Raw genomic sequence first — 8,703 nt, forward strand, 5'->3', positions numbered from 1 at the left:
CAACATTTCCAATTCTAACATGGGGAGTCAATATTATTAACAATTTAAAACATTTAAATATCAGAATAATATATAAATACAGCAAGTAATTTAATAAATAATTAAACAGTCAATCATACAAAGACTTTTGCGGGGAAGATTCCAACGAATTAATTATTGGTGGGCTGTGGGTATAACATATTTCCTCTAGCTCCTTGCTTTCTACGCGACGCTTCGGCGCCGCCACTTACGTCACGGTAACTTGCACGTGAGCGCCGCGCCGCGCCTAAACGCCTACTCCCCAATTGACTTAAAACCTTATTTTGAATATAACAGAGTCTACTTTAGAATGAACAAGTTTATTTAGTTACAACCTTTGTTAAATTTCCACAGGATTTGAATGAAGAACACGGTCAATCTTGATCATTATTTTAGTGCAATTGCGTCATCCGTAATAGTGATATTTTGTTGCAGTGACTAAGGCATACCCGCTGTCAGTATTTGTGTAATGATTTTTTTTTTCAAATTGTGGTAATTCAGTGGCTAGAGTAGGTTTCTACCACGATGATGTTCATCCACCCAGCTGGAGACCAGCTTCCACGCCAACACGTCGATACGCGCGGCGTTCGGTGACACACACTTGGCCGCGGCCTTGTTACACACCCTTATTGTCTTTTTACCCGACTGCAAGAAGGGTTATGTTTTTCGCGCGTATCTTGTATGTATGTTTGTATGTATGTATGTATGTAATATTCTTTATTACCTCATATCTTTCAAACCACTGAACGGATTTACGTAATTAGGATATCGTTAGATTTGTCTCAATAACCCAAGTGTTCTTAGATAGGTGAAACTAAAAAAAAAATTACAAGACGACTGTGAGACGCTATAGACTCGAGGTGAAAAAATTTTTTTTTTTTCTAAAAAAAACTACAATTAGAAAAACTTTATTTATTAGTTGTCTATACAAAATATGCGATGCGGATGACTATACGTGCGAGCAGGTTTGTGGAGTGAAGTTATAAAATAGACTAAATTAAATATATTGATTATAAAAATCGGCTAAGTGCGAGTCGGATTCGCCCGAGATTCCGAGTGTTCCGTAGAATTTTTTGAATATTTGCTTAACCTCGGTTGGACGTATAAATTATCGTAGGTACTTGGTAATAAACTTAATAAATAAATTCGAAATTAACCATGTATCTTAACTAAAAAGTGTGAAATAAATAAATTAATTAAACAAATGAAAAAACCCGACTGCATAAAGTATAATAAAACTGAAAAGAAAAAAAAACAAACTCAGTCCAGAAGTCTAGAAAGCAATTAGAAAACAGTCGGGACCTATTAAATAATGTAGAAGAAAATCATTCTATGCAATATCTAAGGTCCCGACTGTTTTCTAATTGCTTTCTACACTTCTGGACTGAGCTTGTTTTTTTTCTTTTCAGTTTTATTATACTATATGCAGTCGGGTTTTTTTATTTGTTTAATTAATTTATTTACAACAAAGTCTTAATTTTAAATTGTGACGGCATTCACTTGGTTTGTGTGGCGCCCGTCTCGAGATAAACGGGAAGCGTACCACGAGTCGCGGCGGACTACGAACGCACAATGGCGGACGCTCCCAGCTTGAGCACGGTGAAGCAGTTTGTTCGAATACCCTCAAAATCGGTGACGAAAGTACCCACCCAGATCAAGGAAATTTCGAATTACGAATTCCATTAGGAAAATTTACGAACAACTTTATTTATATAGATAAGTATGTCTTTATATATTTGCATATTTTAGCATCAACATGACATTTATAAAAATATATTTCCGGCTTACATTTTGATGTAGGTCCTTGGACAGATGGACGGTAGGGTCGAGTGCCGGCAGTTTTTTGTTCTGAGACAGATCGTCCTTTTTGCGTCCCAGTAATTAACTAAATTGGATCAAAGGAAACTATACTAGGGCACAAAGCTATCAAATAACGACTACGTCTAACATAACATGGACTAAGATAACGATATTTTATGTACAAAATAAACTGCAAAAGTGATCCGAATTTAGTTACACATCGCACATATATGCACAATTTTGTGTTTACTTACATTGTATGTTTAAATATAATTTTATATAAAGTTTTTATACTTCCTAAACACACAACTTGACATTGTAGACACTATTTAATTAGTGTCTTTTTAAATTGTTGTACGCCAGAAATGGTCGAATGCATAATTATACTGTGTGTATTCTCAACAAATAAATGAATTAATAAATAAGTAAATATTTATGTATAATAGTATAAAATCGTGTCTCAAACATTGTGAGGAAACCTGCATACTAGAGATTTTCTCAATTTTGCGTATGAAGTCTGCCTATCCGCATCGGGTCAGCGTGGCGGACTATAATTGGCCTAACCCCTCTCATTCTGAGAGGAGACTCGAGCTCAGCAACGATTATAGGGGTTGATGATGATGATGATGATGATGATGATGATTATGATGATGATGACTAATTTTCAAGTTTTAATTTTTTCTGCTTAATGTAAGTACAAATTTATGCTAAATTACAGTTTTCTAGTACCAATAGTTTTGAACTATACCGCAGACATGGACAGACGGACATAGCGAAAATATGAAAATTCCTTGTTGACTATGAAGCTCTCAAAAGATACAGAAATGACAATTGCTTTTCATATTGATTGGGGTCACTTTTTACCATCTCTAAGTTATTGATCATCTTGAATATTGAATGTATGATCTTGTACAGTAATTAAGTTTGTACTGTTAGTATACAGGGTACCTGTTACTTTGCAAATAAATTCAATTTTCCAGACGCAATGCAGATGTTTTGCTTTAGAGCAAACGTTTGCATACCCTAATGAAAATGAATGCAAGTATAATAAATGAAGACAGCAAATTATCCTAACCGAGGCAATCCTAAGTACTGGAGCAACTAAGACCTAAGATGCAAGCATAACAACATGAATATTAAACAATGTTCATTTAGAGTGGTTATAGCGATTAAGGTTTTCATTAAGGTATGTTTACCTGCGTAATATTTTACGGAAATACTATGGTTTTATGACCCTTACTTTTCGCTTACCCTTTTTCCGTGCGAGATTCTATTTTGCAAGGAACTTAATTAGCCACTGTAAATTTATCCTTTTTGTTAATCCAAGGCATGGTTTTGTATGTAAAAAGGAATTTCATTCTTTTTTAACCGACTTCAAAAAGGAGGAGATTCTCAATTCGGTCGGTATTTTTTTTTTTATGTATGTACACCGATTACTCAAAGACGCTTGGACCGATTTCAAAAATTCTTTTTTGTTTGAAACGGTATAGTCCCCATTTGGCCCCATTGCCATCATGTCAAGATCTGATGATGCAATCCTGGAGAAATTGAGGGGAACTTTTAAAAAATTATATGGGTGTCTAGTGTGTTCGTAAACTTTTCCATTTAGTACTTTTAAGCACTACAATTTCATGAAGGTTTAAAATCGATCTGATGATGGAGCCATAAAACAGACGAGGGAACTCCTCGGCGATTTACAGCAGTTACCTTTCCACATAGATAGGTTGTGACTGTCATTTAGGGGTTTGGTGATGAAGACCAAGGACAATTAAGGGAACTCCTTAACAGTTTACAGTAACTACCTCGTGTTTGGCCTTGATTAATTCGTATTGCTGAGAACTTTCTACCTAGATGAGTGGTGTCTGTTATTAGGGATCTGATGATGAAGACCAAGGTCAATTAAGGGAACCCCTTAACGGTTTACGGTAACTACCTTGTGCTTGGGCTTGATTAATTTGTTTTGCTGAGAATTTTGTACCAAGATGGGTTGTGACTGTCATTAGGAGTCTGATTTACTTCCAATTATTTATACTATAACTTATACAAGTTTTTTGTTCGTTGTTATGCAAGTAATATAATTCAATCAGAAATATAGAAGTGTGTGTGTTTGAATCTGTTTTACATTAATATATATATATTTAGTTGACCTCCGTTTTGTAAATCCATCGCGCATACCACGCGCGGTGGATTTACAAAACGGAGGTCCTGGGTTCGATCCCCAGCTGGGCAGATCGAGATTTTCTTAATTTGTCCAGGTCTGGCTGGTGGGAGGCTTCGGCAAAGGCAAAGACGTACCGCCAAGCGATTTAGCGTTCCGGTACGATGCCGTGTAGAAACCGAAAGGGGTGTGGATTTTCATCCTCCTCCTAATAAGTAAGCCCGCTTCCATCTTAGATTGCATCATCACTTACCATCAGGTGGGATTGCAGTCAAGGGCTAACTTGTAAAGAATAAAAAAAAAGAAAAAAAATAATAATCATAATTAAAAAAAACATAATCATAATTAAACAAAATCAGAAGTTTCTTTTCAAGTAAGAAGACATAAAATAAAAAACAATTAAATAATAAAAGAGTTCAATAAAATAATTTATATTTTGTGCAATCAAGAAAACCAAATAAAAGAAAAAAAATAATAATCATAATTAAAAAAAACATAATCATAATTAAACAAAATCAGAAGTTTCTTTTCAAGTAAGAAGACATAAAATAAAAAACAATTAAATAATAAAAGAGTTCAATAAAATAATTTATATTTTGTGCTATCAAGAAAACCAAATAAGCTCTCTAAAGCTTACCTTGTAAGACTTATTGAAAGTTTCTTGCGATGTTTGGCAGCTCGCCAGCAAAATAAACAGTATAGGTATCGACTATATGAAACTAAGAAAAGAAAACCAAATTGAAAACCTCAATTTTCTCATTTTGAATTTCTCAAATCAGGGAAAAGACAATTTGAGATCCTATTATTGTGATACGAGTAGTAGAAGTTGTTACGAAATTACAAGTTCTATGAAAAGACATAAATTAAAAAAAAATACAAATTAACTGTAAAATTTATTCCGTTCACATTAAATTTAAAACTAGCGGACGCCCGCGACTACGTTCGCGTTTATCAGAAATCTCGTAGGAATCCCGATATTTTTCAGAATATGTGCCTATGTGTTCGTCGTCGTTATCAACCCATATTCGGCTCACTGCTGAGCTCGAGTCTCCTCTCAGAATGAGAGGGATTAGGCCTTCCACCACGCTGGCCCAATGCCGATTGGCAGACTTCACACACGCAGAGAATTAAGAAAATTCTCTGGTATGCAGGTTTACTCACGATGTTTTCATTCACCGTTTGAGACACGTGATATTTAATTTCTTAAAATGCACACTGAAAAGTTGGAGGTGCATGCCCGGGACCGAATGCGAACCTACACCCTCCGGAATCGGAGGCAGAGGTCATATCCACTGGCCTATGTGTTAATCCAAGGTATTATGGATATCTGTCTTTGTTTTAAATTTCAGCCAAATTCGTTCACTAGTTGCAGCATTAAAGAGTAACAAAGAGCAAAACCTACATCCATACAAACCTTCGTGTTTATAAAATTAGTAGGATATACTTATTTGTACCTATATATATACTTATTTGTACCTATACATACTTATTAAATTATTTTATGAGGCAAATATACGTCAACGACCTTGAGTGAATGAGCAGGATAGTGAAATATCTCGCATCTTCTTAGACTCATACGTCCGTCCATTCAGTGCGGTGTCTCGTCCTGCACTGACTTCACAAGGCGGGGTTGCCCAGGCGTTTTGATAGTATTAATTATGAAATAAAATCATTATAAATTATTAAGAACGTTATTTACATTAATAATAGCATTAATCCATTAGTTTTGTGTTCTTACATATGAATAAAGAAACGAAAAAGTACTCAAGAGTCATAGTTTCAATATAACCGATACAAGCCACAAAAACAGAGGCTAATTTGCGAATTTATATTAGATATTTTTTTATTAATTAAATTATCATTGTTGAAAACCACAAAGACATGGATTATATTGTGTAGATCAACATATATTTTTTTCATATTTTTTTTGATTAAGTTTACAAAGAAAAATAATAATAATAATAATAAATAAATATACTTAAACAATACACATCACTATCTAGCCCCAAGGTAAGCATACGGAATAACTTGTGTTATGAGTACTAAGATAGTTGATATTATAATATTCATATACATTTATATACTACATATAAATACTTATATAATGTATAAATACACACAGACACTGGAAAACACCCATGCTCATCACACAAATATTTTCCAGTTGTGAGAATCGAACCCACGACCGTGGATGCAGAAAGCAGGGTCACTACCCACTGCGCCACGCGGCCGTCAAATGTACCCATATTGACGCCGAATTGACGTATACCTCCGCCTTAATTGATTTTATTACTGAACAATATTCTTATAATAAAACTAATTTATTAGTATCACTTGTATTACTTTTAGCAATCCCAGTAATTATTTATTTCTTATAAAACAAATTGTTTGCTCGTATACCATAAGTGGTGTCGACAGTAGAACAGCCTGTGGGATTTGGAAGTAATTCAATTTATCTTGGACTCGCGCCAAATAAACTTTTCTTTTGTCTTACTGAAAAGATAAGGACCTCACATTCTTTGCTGACTTCTGTAGATACTAACATTTAAGCTTGAATTCTTTTTGTGAAGCACTCCCTTGAACTTATCGACTAAAACAAAAAAATCTTACTTTTTTTTATTCTTTTATAAGTTTGCCCTTGACTACAATCTCACTGGATGGTAAGTGATGATGCAGTCTAAGATAGAAGCGGATTAACTTGTTAGGAGGAGGATGAAAATCCACACACCTTCCGGTTTCTACACGGCATCGTACCGGAACGCTAAATCGCTTGGCGGTACGTCTTTGCCGGTAGGGTGGTAACTAGCCACGGCCGAAGCCTCCCACCAGCCAGACCTGGACCAATTAAGAAAATCTCAATCTGCCCAGCCGGGGATCGAACCCAGGACCTCCGTTTTGTAAATCCACCGCGAATACCAGTGCGCCACGGAGGCCGTCAATTGTATGGATGTTCCTTACTCTTTCACAGTAAAACTACTATAAAGGATTTAACTGAATTTTTTAATGGAGATACATTATATCCTGGCACGGAGAACCAACAACTTTGCTGTTGATCTTACGAATATAATTGAGTTCTAATGAATGTCAAGTTGTTGAATGAATAATAGGTACATAGATACTCTTTTCGTTCTTTACAATATGCCAACAACTTGGTGCAGCTATGAAACCCAGATCTTATATGGTAAACTATATAGGTTCACTTTGATTACATAGTTTTTTTGATAGATCGGGTACAGTGGTTAAATCTCTACCACTCTGTAATCAATTCTTTCGTCTAATTGTATTTACTTTGCAATCTATTTATCCTTAATCAGCTCAAGTCTGATCTACTGGTAGGTTTCGGCCGTGACTACCTACCTGCTTACAAAACACCAAACTATTTAATGTTGCAGTAAGATGATTAAAACCGGAAAGAAGTATTTATCATCATCATCATTATCAGCTCACTGTTGCGCACGAGTCTTCTCTCAGAATGAGAGTTTAGGTGGATTGCGGATTGGCAGATTTCACACACGTAGAGAATTAAGAAAATTCTCAGGTATGCCGATTTCCTCACGATGTTTTTCCTTAACCGTTTGAGACACGTGATATTTAATTTCTTAAAATGCACATAACTGAAAAGTTGGAGGTGCATGCACCGGACCGGATTTGAACCTACGTCCTCTGGAATTGGAGGCAGAGGTCATATTCACTGGGGTATGACGGCATGTAAAAGAGGTATTAGCTAAATAAAATGCATTGAGCAACATTAGGCAAAATTGTCGTAAAGCGCTACTTTGTTAATAAAATACGCATCAGAAACCAAAAAGTCAGTAATTTTAAATGCAAAACCAAAATCACATACATTACATTTATACTTCATTAATTTTGAAGTAAATTAAGCCCACACAATTGTCGCTGAAATTGTTTAATGCATTTCAAGAACACCTAACCGCAAACGCAAAACGAAAAGCACATAACAAGGCTGTATGCGCACTGTAATAAAGTATACTACAACGTAATTTAGGTTAAAAATGTGCATTGTGTAATGAAGTGAGACATAACATGTGCAATTAGTATGAAGCTGGAATTTTCGAGTGCTTACAGTTCAAAAAGAGAACTGCAGATACCAACTTTTTTTGTAACTCCGCTAGCCTTAAGGTACCATACACGAGGAAACTTTGCTCTAATTTTTTTTATATCTAACAATAGGGTAGTTGACACATTTTTTTAAATGTTCTTAAATTATCGTTCTACTAGATTTTAGCAGACTCAAAAGTGATTACAAAAAACATACATACAGCCGAACGTAGAACCTCCTCCTATTTGGAAGTCACGCACTTGTGAGCGTTGTGTGTAGGTTTAAAGGCGCCTTTGACTGTTAACAAACCCCTTTTCCACTCAAGTCACTCTCTCCGCCTATCCCAAGTAACCCATAAAGAATCACACAACAAGAGATGTGGACGGCTCGAACGCCACGGGCACACTGAAGCCGTCCGTACCGCAAGTCATTGCAACGCGGCGATAGTATAGATAGAAAACATGAAAATTTTAGTTTTAAAATATGTTTTTGATAATACGAGCGAAAACGCCTGTCGGCCATGACGGTCTATATTTCAACTGTTTCGTGACTTCACTATAACAAATCCCTTACAGACAAAGATTTTGATAAAAATATTAATTAACAATTTGTTTGTACTTGTGTTAGTACATCAAGTGCGTTAGTGACGTCACAAAATGACGACAGC

This window comes from Bicyclus anynana, chromosome 17 (genome assembly GCF_947172395.1).
Source record: "Bicyclus anynana chromosome 17, ilBicAnyn1.1, whole genome shotgun sequence".
Lineage (NCBI taxonomy): Eukaryota > Metazoa > Arthropoda > Insecta > Lepidoptera > Nymphalidae > Bicyclus > Bicyclus anynana.